Source organism: Ictalurus furcatus, chromosome 29, assembly GCF_023375685.1.
Source record: "Ictalurus furcatus strain D&B chromosome 29, Billie_1.0, whole genome shotgun sequence".
NCBI classification, from domain to species: Eukaryota; Metazoa; Chordata; class Actinopteri; order Siluriformes; family Ictaluridae; genus Ictalurus; species Ictalurus furcatus.
This window is the reverse complement of record NC_071283.1, coordinates 11,978,041-11,995,476: the sequence shown is the minus strand read 5'-3', so window position 1 is coordinate 11,995,476 and position 17,436 is coordinate 11,978,041. Positions and strand designations below refer to the sequence as shown.

The window sequence follows — 17,436 nt, the reverse complement described above, 5'->3', positions numbered from 1 at the left end:
GCACTTTCAAACGCCTATATTCAGGTCATTCGGGTCTACATTTAAAAGCTCTCTGATTGCATTTTTTTCTTTATGGAAATGATATAATTTATCCATCAAATGTGAGAGGTGCTTGCCCACGGAGCGTGTTTCAGCCAGACGCGCTCGACTGTTCTGACAGAGGGGTCGTGGCCAGCTGTAACTTTTTACTAAATATCAAAGGCTGAGGCTGGACCACGGCTCGAGGAGATTCTTAGATTAACGGCTACTAAGTTGACGCAGGACGGTCATTTTATTAGGAACACCTGAGAAGCATGTAGAAGCAGCGCCAGGCGTGAAATCATTAACGTACAGTGGGCATGGCTTCTGGACAGTTAATGATTGGGAAAAAGGGGTGTGGGGGAAAAAAACATCAACGGGTTTTTATTCAATCGTCGACTCTGAGGTGTCTGTAAGTCTGTGCCCACTCTACTGTAGCCTCAGACGACTCTACACTTGGCTGACGGGAGCAGAACGCGATCTGGTCTTCGGCCCGTTTTGTGCATTCGGAGATGCTTTTCTGCTCAGTACGGATGTACAGAGTGGTTATTTGTAGAGGTGGACCGATTGATCAACACCAATAACCTGGAACTGGTTATCTAATAATAACTAATCTACACCGAGAGTTTTTTTTTTTTCCAGTCGTGTCCGTCGTGGGAGCAGCTGAGAAGGATCCGCTGTCGTTACACAGTACTCGAGAGCGGCCTCTAGAGGCCGAATAAATACTATCACGGACAAATTCTGTTGTCATTTGAAGTGTTTTCGATTCATTTTGGACGTCTCTATTTTTATCCGTTATTTGTGTTACTTTTTGGTTCGGTTTGGATGCATATCTTATTTACATTCATATTTAATAATACTTAGTATATGTTCATGTCTACATATTTATTTCATTTTGAAAAGACCGCAGTACATTTTCATGGTGCAGTCAGTACTGTTTTATTTTTGCAATAAAGTTCAGCGATATTTTACTTTGAGTGTTACGTTCTCAGGTAGGTACCGCCCGACTTAGTTATTGCTATCGATAACTTCAACCTCTAGTTATTTGAACCTGCTCGTTCTCCTCAAGGTGAATCTGCCGCTCACTGGATGTTTTCATTTCCTTCCCATTCTAATGTTTGATGTTAACATTGTATGACGTTAACTGAAGCTTTTGTCGTGGATCTGCATGGGTTTATGCGTTGTGCTGCTGCTGCACAATTGACTGACTGTACAACTGCATGAATGAGCAGGCATTCCTAATAAAGTGGCCAGTGAGTGTATCCAAACACATCCTGATATCATTCATATAGCATAGAGCACTGAAACATCATTCACTCCAACAAAAACAAGCAAAATACTAAGCTTCTTATTGAACAGTGTGAATAGCTTTCCTGGCTAATACTATGCCTGTCTGTCTGTCTGTCTGTCTGACTGTCTGACTGTCTGTCTGTACCAAGTGTGGCATCTGTTCAACATGAATTTTGTGGCCATTTTAGAAAAAAAAAAAACCCCAAAACAATCCAATACATAAATAATAAACACCGCTAGAATAAAGATGCATCAGTGTGCCATATGGCGCCATATGATGTCACGAATATTTTACAACGGCACTTGCAGTTTTAAAATATTCGTGACATGATCATAACCCTCACTAATCTGTAGTTAGACCTAAAACTGCATTACAAACGATTCGGGCTCCTGCTGAGCTGAAACTTCAAAGCACAATGTAAATCGAGTGGGTTATAAAGAGGAAGAAGAAATCATTCGCCACCTCATAACAACACACGAATACATTAGAATATGATTTGCATAAATTTGACTTGTATTCGGTCCTGGAGTTCTTCGATCGAGAAACAAACTCTCCGTTGATGTTTTCCGAGCTCGTGTTATTCCAAACGGACGGGTCTATATGCAAGGCTGCGTGAGCGCCGCATGACTCTCGTGGACAAACCCCATTAGCTCGTAGAGAAGTTAATCAATCGAACGCGAGTTCAAGCACGAATAAAGCTGTTTTAATATAAACATGCAAGCAGACTGCCTGGGCTGATCTGACGAAGCCGTGTGTTCAGGCCGGCACTTCTTGGTTTAAGGTCAACATTAAATAACATTTGGAGCAAGTGGTTCGAGTTCTGTCATTTGACATTTGGGCACAATTTAGTTAGATTAAGAGACTGTGCTTTGCTGACATTTACTGCCTCGATAACATGTGGCGTTCAATCTTACCGCTTGAAGGAGGATGACGCGGATGAGCTGCTCCGGCCAGAGGGACGAAAAGATAAAACTCCTCCGAATTTCCCTGAAACATGACAGAGAGACAAAGACAGAGAGAGAGAGAGAGAGAGAGAGAAGGGGGGGGGGGGAGAGAAAGGATTGAGACCACATATCCAGTCAATATCAATAAATCTTTTCAAATAAGACTTCAGCAGACTTTCAAACCTGGTCCTAGATCAGATACATGAATGAGAAAGGTCACATGGGAATTCGTGTGCCTTTTCCACAATGCACGCACGCTCAAGACGTCAATTTCATACGGCTGCCATCTTGGACGATCGGAATCATTTTTGTTTTATTTGTTCGGGATTGGTTACGACTCCTTAGGCCCCGCCTCACAAAGTTGAAACGTGGAACTGTATCAGAAAAGCTACCGTTTAATAACGTAAAATATATTTCGAGTAAGCTGGAACTGTATGGCGTTCAACGTGAGAGTAGAAAACAAGCGATTATCTGAAGATTTACGCGTGTATTTTTTATTATCGTTGGGAAGATTTTGGGTAAGACGGACTTCCGTTGCTCGCTAGCTGGATTAGACTAGTACAAAAGTAGTCTAAAGAAGCGAAAGTTGGATATCAGTCACATCGTTGGATGATTGCAGACATTTGATCAAATAGTGCACTGTTTATTAAAAATGCCTTTTTTTCCCCCCTACAGAAACAGATTAACGAGGAAGCTCGATTATCGTACCGTCTTCGCCGCCGCGAACCGATCGTTAAGCCGGCAGCGGCTCCGACTCGGACGCTGAAAAGTGCTCGCTTGACCGTGTTGTCTGCAGGGAAGTGAATTGATTTGCTCATCGACTGAACAGAACTGCAGTGACCCCACACAAGTCCAGATCCAAACAATCGATGGCAGAGTGTTCCGAACAAGCTTACGCTAAAGCCACTCACAGCCCAGTCTCCCAGAGTGATCAATGGTGGAGTAGATATGGAGATAACGCTTCCACATGCTATCAGAACAAAGCAGTCCACACACACACACACAAATCAGGAACTGAGCGTTATATCTTATTAATTTATTTTCCTCCAAGTGCCTCATTACCTCCTTATTATCTCTTGTACTGTACACTCACATACACGCTTGACTATTTTGACATTATTTATTTATTTATTTATTTTTTGCTTTGAGGAAAAATGCAGGACTAAAGTTAATGAGGCACATTTGTCACTTTTTTCCCCACTGTTCTTAATGAGACAGTCGTAGCATTTCCTTCATTTTTCAAGAGAAAGGGAAGGATGAAAACTGAAAAAAACAAAAAAAACAAACCAGGGGTAAAGAAAGTTTTCTCCTCTCTCTCTCTCTCTCTCTCTCTATCTCTCTCTCTCTCTATCTCTCTCTCGGTGGCTTCTTCACTGAAACCCCTGAGAGTTTTGTGTTCATACGCACCCGAGCTAATTATGCAAGGACGGCTGTTTACCCGCTAGATCAAAAGCTCCGTATCCTTTCTTGCGGTTTGATCTAAAAATGACTGCTTTCATTCTGAACGCCAACAAAGAGCGCCGTGTTCGTGCTCCGCCCAGTTAGCATGCTAATTAATTAGCTCGTGTAATTAGCTTAATGATTTGCGGGGCGAGAAAAATTTCTTATACTTCTTTTTTTTCCGTCTATAGTTCACGTAAGCGCGTTTATACCACGGAAGTAAAAAAAAAAAAATTTTAAAACCTCATCGGCATCTCGTTGTTACGGAATTCTTCTGAATTCTGCAGCGGTTGTTCATTTCGTGTTGTAGTGGCGCCCACGTGTGGTTTGTGTGGGGACTGCAGATAAAAAATAGAAAGTTCGTTAAGACGGGAAGGTGACGCGATTTCGTTGAACAGGAAACCAGCAATTGTGCGATCGTTGGATGTTCGGCCAAGGAGATCGAGCTCGCCGTGACGTCCGTCGGCTCTCGGGAAAACGTAGGTGTAAACGGCGCGAACCGCAACGCAGAGTGAAGCCGAAAGACCAGATCCGGTCCAACAATTAAACGGGTTCTCTAAGAGCATATGGCACTTGATCTGTGCTGTTCTAAATTTAAAGCTTCCCTTGGTGATTAAAACTTTCTGCTGTGTTTGGAGAGAGGAGAGTCTGTTTCACACCGCACTGCCTCCACTCTTCACAGCAGGAGTGTGTGCTGGATAGCTACCAGCTTTCTCAGGTGCCGAGTGCTCCAAACGCTCACACACACACACACACACACACACATCACACAAATCTGACACCATTCTGTCAGAAACTGTCAACACAAGCGCTCGCCGCGCCCAGCACGAGTGAGAGGAAAACGGCGGCTCAGTTTCTGCTGTGCGTTTTTTGCTGAGAACAGCTGGCTGTGCGTCACATGCACGGCTGAAAACACGCCGATAATTAGCGAGATCCGTTCCAGTCTGGACACGGCAGCGGGACAGGGAGAGAGAGAGAGAGAGAGAGAGAGAGAGGAAACTGAAACAAGGAGAGACAGAAAAAGCTGGAAATAAACGGTGAGAGAGATTGGGGGGAAAAGAAGAGCGAGAGAGAGAGAGATTCTGAGAGGAGGAAAAAAAAAAAAGTCACATGGAGAGTAGAATCAAAGGTGGGAAGAAGCAACCGAGCGGTGGAGCAAATTGATTTAGAGACACAGTAGGAGAGACGGTGAGATATAGAAAAGGAGAAGAAAGAACCTGGGAGAGAAGTGGAGATAAACAGGGTCAGAGAAAAGGTGGGGGGATATGGAGAGGGACGAACGGGACGGAGAGATAACATGAAACGAAGGCAGACTGAAAAAATCTGGAGGAAAGAATGACGGCGATAAAATAAGAGTTCTGTGGTGATAGTTTTTAATAACGATATAAAGAACGATTTAAGAAACTGTAGCAACACATATGCGATTAGGGTTCAACTGCAAACTTTAAATGGTGCATTTTGGCTGAAACAGAGCATAAGGATTTAAAATAGTCTGCGATTAAAATAAACTTTTAATGATGCACCCAGCTGAGCTGAAAGGGCTGGTTACTATTAAAATCTTAGCATGAGAGAATCTGGATTTTAATCATCACATGTGATCTCATAAACATATGTTCAACATTATGAGTGTAACGAGACACGAGGAGTGTGTAGAAGACATGGGGAGCGTGACGGGATATTATGAGGAGTGTGACGAGACATGAGGAGTATGTATGAGACATGTGGAGTATGTATGAGACATGTGGAGTGTGTATGAGACAGGAGTGTGTATGAGACAGGAGTGTGTATGAGACATGAGGAGTGTGAATGAGACATGAGGAGTGTGTATGAGACCTGAGGAGTGTGTATGAGACCTGAGGAGTGTGTATGAGACATGAGGAGTGTGTATGAGACATGAGGAGTGTGTATGAGACATGAGGAGTGTGAATGAGACATGAGTGTGTATGAGACATGAGGAGTGTGTATGAGACATGAGGAGTGTGAATGAGACATGAGGAGTGTGTATGAGACATGAGGAGTGTGTATGAGACATGAGGAGTGTGTATGAGACATGAGGAGTATGTATGAGACATGAGGAGTGTGTATGCAATATGAGGAGTGTGTATGAGACATGAGGAGTGTGTATGAGTCATGAGGAGTGTGACTGAGATATGTGGAGTGTGAATGAGACATGAGGAGTGTGTATGAGACATGAGGAATATTTATGAGACATGAGGAGTGTGACTGAGATATGTGGAGTGTGAATGAGACATGAGGAGTGTGTATGAGACATGAGGAGTATGTATGAGACATGAGGAGTATGTATGAGTCATGAGGAGTGTGACTGAGATATGTGGAGTGTGAATGAGACATGAGGAGTGTGTATGAGACATGAGGAGTATGTATGAGACATGAGGAGTATGTATGAGTCATGAGGAGTGTGACTGAGATATGTGGAGTGTGAATGAGACATGAGGAGTGTGTATGATACATGAGGAGTGTGTATGAGACATGTGGAGTGTGTATGAGACATGAGGAGTATGTATGAGACATGAGGAGTATGTATGAGACATGAGGAGTGTGTATGCGATATGAGGAGTGTGTATGAGACATGAGGAGTGTGTATGAGACATGAGGCGTGTGTATGAGTCATGAGGAGTATGTATGAGACATGAGGAGTGTGTATGCGATATGAGGAGTGTGTATGAGACATGAGGAGTGTGTATGAGACATGTGGAGTGTGTATGAGACATGAGGAGTGTGTATGAGACATGAGGAGTGTGTATGAGACATGAGGAGTGTGTATGCGATATGAGGAGTGTGTATGAGACATGAGGAGTGTGTATGAGTCGTGAGGAGTGTGACTGAGATATGTGGAGTGTGTATGAGACATGAGGAGTGTGTATGAGACATGAGGAGTATGTATGAGACATGAGGAGTATGTATGAGACATGAGGAGTGTGTATGCGATATGAGGAGTGTGTATGAGACATGAGGAGTGTGTATGAGACATGAGGAGTGTGTATGAGTCATGAGGAGTGTGACTGAGATATGTGGAGTGTGTATGAGACATGAGGAGTGTGTATGAGACATGAGGAGTATGTATGAGATATGAGGAGTATGTATGAGACATGAGGAGTGTGTATGCGATATGAGGAGTGTGTATGAGACATGAGGAGTGTGTATGAGACATGAGGAGTGTGATATTACGAGGAGTGTTATGAGGTGTGTGATGGGAGAGAGAGAGAGAGAGAGAGAGAGACTGAAAAAACAGATGGAAGAAAAAATGTGAAGAAAAGGTATGTAAAAAGTGAGTGTGAGTTAAACCTAAAGAAGACAAACAGCTCGAGTGAAACGTAGCGCGAGAGAGAGAGAAAAGGAGGAAAACGCATTAGGTAAAGGAGGCGAAATTGAATAAAGGAAATAAAGGAAGACGAGGTGTCTGCCTAAAGGCCTTTTTAAGAAACCCGAGCCTTGCGTTGCTGCGTTCCTGCACTCTCGCAGCTGAAAACGATAGCATTGATCATATATTATAAGACTATTTCCTGCCTCAGCATACGTGGCCTTCAGGTCTATAAAGGGCTAGCAGAGAGTATCACCTTCCGTCTTACAATCCCACAGGAGCATCCTTTTATCCATTCCTTCATCCTTCCATCCAGCCATTCATCCATCTAGTGTTCCAATTAGACCATGATTCCTGTTAGGTCACAGTAGGAGGCACTGCATGTTGCCGCTTTTTATTAGTCCTCATCTCATTTCAGTTCTTCGATACGGAAGGGGGTGGGGGGGGGGATGCTAAAATCCCGGAGCATGTGGGAATTAAAAGTCTTACCGGCTTCAGCTTAGCTTGTGTGGAGACGGAACTGATTAACCCTGACATCATCCTTACCGAAGAACCCTTAAGAACCGCGTACGAGTTACGGTATTATTCCTTCTCTCCTTCGCGCGTCACGGATAACGTTTTCCTCGTATACATCTGGTCAAGTTAGCTCCACCTTCGAGACTTCCACATACATGTTCTAACACATGCCTTCTGAGAACGCTGGTTTCTGGAGATAACCCGGAGTACGCTGGCTGGAACTACATCGATGTTTTGGCAAACCATCTGTACCTCGAATGCCCTTCCTTTTATTTATTTATTTGTTTCTTTATTTTTAATGTGAGGAGCTACACTCTATTTTCAGATTCTCCAAAAAAAACCCTGCAGGCTTCTCAGAAAGGGGGGGGGGGGGGGGGGGGGGGGGGGGAGCAACCTGGCTGAGTAAAATAATGCAGAGTGTATTTGAGATTTATTACATAAACCTTTTTGTCATGATATAAATCTTATTTGTGTGTGTGGGGGTGTATGATTTATGAGCAGAGGAACGCAGAAGAGCTTTTTTAGGTCATGTAAATGCTGCACTCTCTCTCTCTCTCTCTCTCTCTCTCTCTCTCTCCGTCTCTCACACACACACATTAATTTTGGAGTTCTGGGAGAGAATCTCCTTGCTGCTCTTAAGTGGGCTAGACGGCAGGGGGCGGAAAATAAAGCAATAGTCATAAATCTAAAGCACACAGAGCGAATCCAAAATGAGAGAAAGAGAGAGAGAGAGAGAGAAAATAGGAGGACAATGGGATGGAAAGAGAAAACAGAAAGTTGTACAAGAAATGTGGAGGGCTGAGTGAATGACTGAAAGAGAAGATAAATCTAGAATGGGATTTGACATAAGTCTCACAGATATTGCCACGGTTTGTTTGTGGCAGTTCCTAAATGAACCACTAGTCTGTGCTATTGACCCAGTAATGTGAAACTCCATTATTGACCTAGATATGGAGCGATGTGGCATACCTGCACGCGCAATACTGTGCCAACGGGGGATCTAGACGCACACATGGGCACAGACAGAAAACCCCAAATCCCACCCCCCTTTTTTTTTTGCTTTTAAATAAACACAGAAACACCGTATTGACCCGGGAACATGTGAAGTCAATATATGTGCTGTAGGAATTAATTAAAAGGAGGAGAGATCACTCATGCCCGCTTAGCTAAAGCTAAAGGATTTGTAGTCTGTAAATTAAACTCGGTTCCTGTTCCTCGGGTTAAGTGGTTACAGGCTAGGGCTTCCAGATTGCATCAGTGGGTTAATGAAGAGGAGATGAATAAATGAATAACGAATAAACAAACAATGGGAACGTGCAGTTACGGGAAGATAGTCATGTGATGCAGCCCAGATGTGGTGGTCCACCGTCTACTTTACTAGGAACACCTGTACACATTCATGCAGTTATCTAAAATCAACCGATCGTGTGGCAGCAGAAAAAATAAAATAAAATCGTGCAGATACAGGCCGAGAGCTTCGGGTTAATGTTCACATCAAACAGAATGAAGAAAATATGTGATCTCTGTGACTTTCACTGTGGCTTGGATGTTGGTACCAGAAGGGCTGGTTTAAGTAATTCATAAACTCCTGATCTCCTGGGATTTTCCACACACAGCAGTCTGGTACCGACAACCATGCATGCCTCAGTTACTCATGAAGTCACAGAGAGCACATTTTTCCCTCTTTCTGATGTTTGATGTGAACATTTACAGACTAAGCTGTATCTGTATGATTGTACGCATGGTGCTGCCGCCGCATGATTGGCTGATTGGGTAACCGTATATACGAGCAGGTGTACAGGTGTTCCTATTAAAGTGACCTTATAATAATAAACCTGTGATTTGCTTTGAAGTTGGCACTATTGCCAGAGCTGCTGTTATAGAAATCGACAACTTCTGACCAATCAGAATCAAGAAATAACGGCGCAGTTGTTTAATATACGTTATCCCACATCACTGCCGATTTCTCGCATCCGATTGGTCGAAAGTCTATATTGTCTGTAACTGCAGCTCTGACAATAGCTCTGACAGCAAGGTTTATATTAATGCGCTTGTTTTAATACAGCATCGGTTCTGTAGGAACAGCTTTGACAAGGACTTGGATGTTTTGGAGATGTTTATATGGCATTTTTCAAAGTGAAAGTCAGAGGGGTTTTTTTTTTTTTGTTTTCAGACTTGGGAAAGTCTTCAGGACAGAGGGATTTTCGGTTTCATGGGAACATGACAAGCTGCTTTTTTCTTTTCTTTTAAAGACAAAAGAGAGGCAGATAAGGGAAGGACTGTTTATAGTTGCTACAATGTCATACAATAAAAAGTATCGTGTTGGGAAATTGCTGTGGTATACATGAAATAAAACACTTCGGAATATGAAAAAAAAAAAATAAATTCAACTTCCGGGTGGTACAAGGATCTCCGTTTCTCCATTTCCCCCACCACTTTGTCATTTCCCAGTAACACGCCATATCCACGAATAAAGTATATTCACTGATCAGCCATAACATTAAAACCACCTGCCTAATATTGTGTAGGTCCGCCTTGTGTCACCAAAACAGCTCTGACCCGTCAAGGCATGGACTCCACAAGACCTCTGTAGGTGGAAATCTGGCACTAAGACGTTAGGAGCAGATCCTTTAAGTCCTGTAAGTTCGAGGTGGGGCCTCCGTGGATCGGACTTGTTTGTCCAGGACATCCCACAGACGTCGATTGGATTGAGATCTGGGGAATTTGGAGGCCGAGACAACACCTTGAACTCTTTGTCATGTTCTTTAAATCGTTCCTGAACCATTTTTGCAGTGTGGCAGGGAGCATTATCCTGCTGAATCAGGCTACTGCAGTTATGGAATACGGTTGCCATGAAGGGGTGTACTTGGTCTGCAGCCAGGACCCAAGGTTTCCCAAGAAAACATGATCCATCAAACCAGGCAACCTTTTTTCATTGCTCCATGGTCTGGTTCTGATGCTCACGTGCCCATTGTGAGTGTGTTCGGTGGTGGACGTTGGTCAGCGTGGGTACTCTGATCAGTCTGTGGCTAAACATCCACATACGCACCAAGCTGTGTGTTCCGACACCTTTCTATCTTTGTCAACATGAAATCTTCAGCAATTTGTGCCACAGTAGCCTTTCTGTGGGATCGGACCAGATGGGCTAGCCTTCGCTCCCAACGTTTATCAGTGAGGCTCGGGCACCAATGACCCTGTCCCCGGTTCACCGGTTGTCCTTCCTTGGACCACTTTTGGTAGGTATTAACCACTGCATACCAGGAACACCCCCAAAACCTGTTGTTTTGTAAATGCTCTGACACGGTCGTCTAGCCATCACAATTTGACCCATGTCAAAGTCTCTCAGATCCTTACGCTTGCCCATTTTTCCTTCTTCCATCACATCAACTTCGAGAACAGACCGTTCACTTGCTGCCTAATAAATATATCCCACCGCTTACCAGGTGCCATTGTCTATACACATCCTCAAGGCGTCCTCGAACTATTCGGCTTAAAATGAGTCTATAGAACGCGTAGGATCTACACTTACTAGATCTACTAGGCCAGATTGATTTCCAAACCGTCACACTGATTTGTTCCAGGACATCTGGAGCAGTGTATTCTAGCCTAAAGTGTCATAAAACTTGCAGATCACAGCATTAAAAAAAACCCAAGTGCACTAGAGCTTCGAGAGCTTATGGTAATGCGATCTAAACTTCTCATGCTTTCTATAAACTGTTGTGGATAAATTGTTCATTTACACAGAAGTGTTCCAGTTAAAGTATTTTTTCGACTGTTGGGAAATGAATCTTCCTCGTTCGAAAACTGTTTAGGGAGACGCTTTTTTACCGCATTTGGAAAGTTAATCACAAAACTGTAACGTTTCGGCTCGGTTCTCATGACGACGTCAGGACGTTATGTCGGATAATCTGCGATCTCATTGGAAGTGAAAGGAAGTTGAGTGACTGAAAACTTTTTTTTTTTTTGCGGGGGGGATAAAGTACTCGACAACCTTTTGGGCAAATGTACTTTAAGTACTAGAATCGTGTCGTTTTAGACACAGGCCAACAGTTTATCACCAAGCGCTGTCCTCATGAAGCATACTTGTGTATAGACCCAGACAGTGCTATTAATTAACAGGTCTAAAAATTTATTTAAAAACTGGAGCGCAAATACATACACACACTTGTCCTAGAGGAGTCAATAGAGAAACTGGCAGCCGTCTAGTGCACGTATGTGTGTGTGTGTATAACTGGGAGAGTGGGAAATGTTCTTCTTTGTGTGAGAAGTGTTTATGTTCTTATTAAATATTCCATTTTGACAGACTAATGTATTCCGCTATTGGCTCTGCGGTGCTTTCTTCGGCTCGCTCTGTATTAGTCCCCGAATGCATGGCTTTATTGCCACATTCAGAAGTAGGACACAATTTAAATGCTCACTTGCTCAGTCACTCTGTCTGAAAGTGTGTGTGCGTTTGTGTGTGTGTGTGTGTAAGTCAAGTTTTTCCTAGTAGAGCACTTTTTTTTTTTTTCCAATAGACGTCGCAGAAATTCAGCTCGATGCCACTAATGAGGAAGAAGAGGGTGACAGTATGAAGGATAAACGCCCTAATGATGGAGCAATCACTGAGGTGAGAGCACGTGCACACACACACACACGAGAGCTTATTGTAGAAAGAACAGACACCAGGACAACTAACCTCCTTAATTAGTTATAAAGCACGCACTCCAACTCTTGTTCTTTTTAAGTTGTGTCTCAAATCGCACATTTGCTGTATCTATGAGTCTACATACATACATACATGAGGAAAATGATCCAATATTACATGTCTGTGAGTGCTGAAAGTATGTGAACCTCTAGGATTAGCACTTAATTTGAAGGTGAAATTAGAATCAGGTTTTTTTTTTTTTTCCCCCCCCGATGGGACGATAATCAGGTGTGATTGAGCGTCCTGGTTTATTTAAAGAACAGGGATCTATCAGAGTCTGATCTTCACAACACATGTTTGTGGGAGTGTATCATGGGACAAACGAAGGAGATTTCTGAGGACCTTAGGAAGAGTTGTTGATGCTCATCAGACTGGAAAAGATTACAAGATCATCTCTACAGAGTTTGGACTCCACCAATCCAGAGTCAGACAGATTGTGTACAAATGGAGGAAACTCCTCTTCAGGAGTGGAGACCAACAAAGATCACTCCAAGAGCGAGATGTGTAATAGTCCACGAGGTCACAAAGGAACCCGGGGTAACTTCTAAGCAACTAAAGGCCTCTCTTACGTTGGCTAATGTTAATGTTCATGAGTCCACCATCAGGAGAACACTGAACAACAATGGTGTGCATGGCAGGGTTGCAAGGAGAAAGTCACTGCTCTCCAAAAAGAACTTTGCTGCCCGTCTGCAGTTTGCTAAAGATCACGTGGACACATCAGAAGGCTATTGGAAAATGTTATGTGGATGAATGAGACCAAAATATAATGTTTTGGTTTAAATGAGAAGTGTTATGTCTGGAGAAAAGAAAACACTGCATTCCAGCATAAGAACCTTACCTCATCTGTGAAACATGGTGGTGGTAGTGTCATGGTTTGGGACTGTTTAACTGCATCTGGTCCAGGACGACTTGCCACCATTGATTGAACAATGAATTCTGAATTATCAGTGAAGTCTAAAGGAAAATATCAGGACATCTGTTCATGAACTGAATCTCAAGAGAAAGTGGGTCATGCAGCAAGACAATGACCCCAAGCACACAAGTCGTGCTACTAAAGAACGGTTAAAGAAGAATAAAGTTAATGCTTTGGAATGGTCAAGTCAAAGTCCTGACCTTAATCCATTAGACATGTTGTGGAAGGACCTGAAGTAAGCAGTTCATGTGAGGAAACCCACCAACATCCCAGACTTGAAGCTGTTCTGTACTGAGGAACGGGATAAAATTCCTCCAAGCCGATGTGCAGGACTGATCAACAGTTACCGCAAACGTTTAGTTATAGTTATTGCTGCACAAGGGGGTCACACCAGATACTGAAAGCAAAGGTTCACATACTTTTATCACTCACAGATCTGTAATATTGGATCATTTCCCCTCAATAAATAAATGACCAAGTGTAATATTTTTTATCTCATTTGTTTAATTGGGTTCTCTTTATCTACGTTTAGGACGTGTGTGAAAATCTGATGATGTTTTGGTCATATTTACGCAGAAATCTAGAAAATTCGTCAACATTTTCCCCTGAGATAAAGCACCACTGTAAGGTCATAGTTCTGATTTGAGACATGGCTCATGACAACAATCAAGACGACGGTTGAACGCTTTACAGAGTAACGGAGCTCGTCGGAGTGTTTCACAGAAGCTCTGTTTTGCGTACTGGTCTTCTGAATTAGTAAATACTTTTAAAAGTAAGGTCAGAGTTTCGATTTGAGACGTGGCTCATAACGGCAATCACAACGAAGGCTGAAAGGTTTCGAGAAAAACGGCTCGTTAGAATGTTTAACGTCGCTGTGCATGAAATCGCTGAACATTTTACAGCGCGACTTCGAATCCAGGTGGAAAGGGATGATTCGGCTCTGATGCGCCATCTAGTGGCTGCCGCTTTTAATCCAACAGATGTACATTAGATACTCAGGTGAGTGTGAACAATGCTGCTTGCATACATGAACATAAAGTCATGTGTCAAGATAAACTGACCTTTACAGAATGTTACAGTAGTGTGTGTGTGTGTGTGTGTGTGTGTGTGTGTCTGTGTATATAGATAATTGCAGTGTTATTCAAATCAGGGTTTTGCATGCTCAAATAATAAATAATTACCAAAAAAAAAAAACACCAAGGATCAACTCAAGACATTCTTCTCTCTCTCTCTCTCTCTCTCTCGCTCTCTCTCTCTCCCCTCACACATACCCATACATGCATTCACTAACACAAATACTCAAAAGTACATAGAGAGTCACACACAATGAATGGTCATTCCCCAGGGAATGTTAGCGAATGCCACCAGAGTGTGAACTGAACACAATGACGAGGCCTTGTTTCTCAGACCAGTGACACAATAACTCTTTCACCCGTACATGACCCGAAATGCCTCTTTGAATGTTTCTCCAAAAGCCATTTTTTTTTATTTATTTTTTTTTATAACTTCACGGTCGTAAAACGCTCTATATCTCAGATGCTACCCATGAAAACGTAGTAACCCAATACGGAATTCTGTTTAACGTGACTTTCGGAAACCCTTTCAGCTTTGCTTTCTGGAAAATACGTCCATCTATGGACTCAGACCCGCCCACGCTATCACCGACGCTCTTCACGGCATGGCTGCTCGTTGCCATTCACGTAATTACTCCCTCTATTAACAATAAATATGACAATTTACACTCCGGCTGCATTCGAACCACACCCACCCACCCACCCACCCACCCACACACACTGAATCGCTGACTCGTTCAATCCTTTAAGTGCGACTCTTTATATTGATGAACTAACACACACCCACTAATGCAGGTCAGCTTCCAAAATATGAGCCCATGCTGAGATGCTGAGAATGTGATCTCGCAGTGAAGTAACAGGCCACTGCACACGTCATCATCCCGTTCGCAAAAATTCACATTTTTCCCTGTTTTTACTAGGGAATGTAAACACATCCTGCTACAAACGCTGAAGCACAATGACGACAACTTTCTTTTTTCATACACACAGGAAGAAAGAGAAACCTAATTATTCTGCACTTTTATTCCACTACAGTCTAGTCAGTTAGATTTGATCATCGACAGGTTCATTACTTAATGCTCTTTTCCTGCATTCCCTGTATCGTTCTCCCTCTCTCTTTCTATCCCTTTTCCAAACGCCTTCTCTCTCTCTCTCTCTCTCTCTCTCTTTCTCCACCTCTATCCTTCTATCTTCTCCAAATGTTCAGTTCTCTTTCTAGCGGACTTTCTTTCCTTCTCCCTCTCTCTCTCTCTCTCTCTCTCTTAATCTTTCTATCTTGTCCATATGTTCAGTTCTCTATCTAACTGACGTTCTTTCCTTCTCCTGCTCTCTTTCTATTCCTTTTCCAAACCCCTATTCTCTCTCTCCCCTTCTCTCTCTCTCCACCTCTATCTTTTCCATATGTTCAGTTCTCTTTCTAGCTGACTTTCTTTCCTTCTCCTGCTCTCTTTCTATTCTTCTATTCCTTTTCCAAACGCCTTCTCTCTCTCTCTCTCTCTCTCTCTCTCTTTCTCCACCTCTATCCTTCTATCTTCTCCAAATGTTCAGTTCTCTTTCTAGCGGACTTTCTTTCCTTCTCCCTCTCTCTCTCTCTCTCTCTCTTAATCTTTCTATCTTGTCCATATGTTCAGTTCTCTATCTAACTGACTTTCTTTCCTTCTCCCTCTCTCTTTCTATTCCTTTTCCAAACTCATTTTCTCTCTCTCTCTCTCTCTCTCTCTCTCTCTCTACACCTCTATCTTCTTCATATGTTCAGTTCTCTTTCTAGCAGGCTTTCTTTCCTTCACCCTCTCTCTTTCTATTCCTTTTCCAAAGCCCTATTCTCTCTCTCCCCTTCTCTCTCTCCACCTCTATCTTGTCCATATGTTCAGTTCTCTATCTAACTGACTTTCTTTCCTTCTCCCTCACTCTTTCTATTCCTTTTCCAAACTCATTTTCTCTCTCTCTCTCTCTCTCTCTCTCTCTCTCCACCTCTATCTTTTCCATATGTTCAGTTCTCTTTCTAGCTGACTTTCTTTCCTTCTCCCGCTCTCTTTCTATTCCTTTTCCAAACCCCTTCTCTCTCTCTCTCTCTCTCTCTCTCTACCTCTATGTCTGTATCTTTTACAAATGTTCAGTTCTCTTTCTAGCTGACTTTCTTTCCTTCTCCCTCTCTCTTTCTATTCCTTTTCCAAACCCATCCCATCTCTCTCTCTCTCTCTCTCTCTCTCTCTCTCTCTACCTCTATGTCTGTATCTTTTACAAATGTTCAGTTCTCTTCCTAGCTGACTTTCTTTCCTTCTCCCTCTCTCTTTCTTTATCTACTTCTTCTCGGTCTACTCTATAAATACACTAAGTAGTGAGCCTGACCGGGTTCATGTCACTTCTTTCACAGAAATGTGGCATGTGAAGAAGACAAGATAAAAACAAAGGCACATATTTATTTAACGCCACTGAATCCGACTAAAGATCTGAAATGCGGTTTGGACTAACGGAACATGGCGTATGCCATCAGGTGGCACTTTGCATCAAGCAGAAGGTCTGCTTTTATTTATTTATTTATTTGTCTTTCTTTCTTGTTATTAAAATGGTAGAAATGGCCACCTACCCCCAACCATTATCAAAGCTATTATATTTAGTATTTAGTTATGATAGTTATTTGCCTGTTGAGTCACTTGGATTGAACGGCTTGAGAAACAATTACAGCTATGAATAATGACCGCTTGGACCTGTGATTGGTCAGTTCAAGCTTAATTGCTCCAGTACGTTCTCTATAATAAACAGTACCGTACGTAGTGTAGTATAGCACCGTTCTATGCTATATTCCCGGACACTTTTAATGACCTTCAGGGAAAAATGAAGGTTGAGAATGGCAGAGTTGAAAGATGACAGTCTCTCTCTCTCTCTCTCTCTTTCACTCACACACACCACACACACGTGCCATCATCTGCTTTTGACATTTATTGTTTACCAAATGAGATGCATTGAAATGAAGTGCTCTTTAAAGATAGCTGGAGGGCTGACGGTTCTGTCATTTCGCAAGGACTTTGCGTGTGCGCGCGCACGCGTGTGTGTGTGTGTGTATCACATGGAATACATTTAGACTGTGAGGACGTTTAGCCGGTCCTCATGAGGCAAAGCAAAATGAAATTAAAAAATAAAATGAATAAATAAATAAAGAGGTGAAGATCATATCATGGCTGGTGTAGTTTAGCTCCGTGTCTGCGCTTTTGTGAAGTGTGTTTGAGGGCCT

At 42.7% G+C, this 17,436-nt stretch overlaps 1 protein-coding gene across 6 annotated transcripts in view; it reads right to left on the bottom strand.

The window, feature by feature from the left end:
• Positions 1–17,436, bottom strand: part of LOC128604465 (receptor-type tyrosine-protein phosphatase delta) — a 424,718-nt gene that overhangs the window by 272,986 nt on the left and 134,296 nt on the right. For all 6 annotated transcript variants that reach the window (XM_053619599.1, XM_053619606.1, XM_053619605.1 and 3 more), the window contains one exon: positions 2,224–2,296. The gene's annotated coding sequence lies outside the window, so the exon portion shown is untranslated. The remainder of the gene's footprint in view (positions 1–2,223; positions 2,297–17,436) is intronic.